Source organism: Austrofundulus limnaeus, unplaced genomic scaffold, assembly GCF_001266775.1.
Source record: "Austrofundulus limnaeus strain Quisiro unplaced genomic scaffold, Austrofundulus_limnaeus-1.0 Scaffold291, whole genome shotgun sequence".
In the NCBI taxonomy this organism is placed as follows: domain Eukaryota; kingdom Metazoa; phylum Chordata; class Actinopteri; order Cyprinodontiformes; family Rivulidae; genus Austrofundulus; species Austrofundulus limnaeus.
The window spans coordinates 105,061-107,114 of record NW_013952693.1 but is presented as its reverse complement, the minus strand read 5'-3'; positions in this window follow the sequence as shown (position 1 = coordinate 107,114).

Genomic DNA, 2,054 nt, shown 5'->3' with positions numbered 1-2,054 from the left:
ACACACACACACACACACACACACACACACACACACTGCATGCAGGTCTCTTTACACCTGGTCCATCTCACATCTGAGAAGTGCTGGTTGATTCAATGGGGGCAGCAAAACACTTCACTTGTTTTCCTGAGGGCCGACAGTAGGAAGAGTTTTAGCTTCATTCTTTTGATATGATTCATAAAAATAGGGTACAAAATTAAAAGCATTGAATTAATAGCCTGATGTCTCACTAAGGTTGAAGCACTAAGGAAACATGGACAAACACAGAGCTGCCCCCATTTCAGAGTGAATGATTTAAAAAAGAAAGTGTTTACATGTCAAAATGCCGTGACCTAAATTGAGTTTCAGATAAAAAAAAAAAAGTCTGACCATGGTTTTAAAAATGTGTATGAACTTTAATTTTTGCCTTTTCTCCTTTTCTAGATCTGAACCTTAAAACAGTTAACGTTTCCAGGTTCAAATTTATTGACTAGTTTTCTGTCTTGCATAATCTAAAAACTCTTCTTCTGGAAATAAAGTAGGCCCTGTGATGGAACTTCAGATGTGTCCAGGGTGTACCCCACCTCTCGCACAGTGACTGCTGGACATGGGCACCAGTGACCCCTGTGACCTGGAAAGGAATAAGCAGGTAGAGATAATGGATTGATGGAATGAGATACAAACATGTTTTTTTCAATCTATTTGTTCTTTTAGTCTGCTTTTCTGTGCAGGGTCACAGGGAGCTAATCCCTATCTCCAGCAGTCATTGGGTGAGAGCTGAGTTTACCCAGAAGAGGTATGTTCTGTTTCTGTGATGATGGTCATAATGTTCTGATGTCCATTGCCCTTGTAAATGTCATTTTATCACCACCTAATTTCAGTCCCTATTCTGCACATCAGTTGCCACTCCCTTATCACCTCAATGTGCAAATGTCCCTTTGGTTTATTTTGTCAGATTATCTTATTTATTTATTTATTTATTTATTTATTTATTTATTTATTTATTTATTTATTTATTTATTTATTTATTTATTGATTGATTGATTGATTGATTGATTGATTATCTTGTTTGCTGCTTTTATATTTTTGCCTTGGTTTTGCTTGGACATTTTTTTCAATCCTGAACCTTCCTCCTCCATGTCTGTTTTTGGGTCCAGCTCATCATTTACTTAGATTAATTTAATTAATCTAAGAAGAGAACCATTGTCAAAAGAGACCTGTTAAATAAATAAATAAAAACCATCACAATAATACCACATTTGAATGCCAAAACAGATCACAAAACTAGGAATAAATACCCCAAGATTATTCCATAGATCATAAAACAAGTTTGAAATTAATTTTTGAAACTGACACAGTTCACTTTAGATCCTGTTGTTAGGCAGGACCATTCATTTGTTTTTTTACTACTCATCGTACTGAGAGAAAGCTGAAAACAATGAAGACTAGAAGCATACTGTTTTCCATACAAGACATGTAGTGTGTGTTGCTTTTGGAGTTAATATGCTGTTACAAGTGAACCAACTTTACAATCTGTTTTTTATATGTTGGTATTATTGTATTAAATCAAAAGTTAGCTACCAAAGTTGGTTTACATAAACAAGATGGACTGAAATTTTATTTAAAAAAAACATGTTTCACATGTCGTTAATATTGTCTGTAGTTGTGTGGTACTTACTAGGCAAATCCTTAATCTGCAGTAGCTAGTTTACATTTAGTGTAGTATTTGTTAGTCATTGGGCCTCATGCAAGAACATGTTCGTATTCTTCTCCTAAATTTCTCTTACTTTTGTTCGTACAAAGGGTTCGTATGAACATGTCATGTCAGATTCAACAAACTCTTCTATCTTCAGGAAAAGTGTGTAAATGAGCTGCGTAAATTCCACCTGTCCTATCCAGCTGCTCGTGCACGCGAGAGGAGATTAGCATAATTACCACCCCAAAAACACCATATAAGGCTATGTTTCCTGTCTCAGATCCAAGGGTTCATTCATGAGAAATTACAGCGAAAACTGAAAAAATAAAAACTTTACGAGTTCAGAGATTGAAGTCCGTCTGTCAGAGATCCAGAAAAG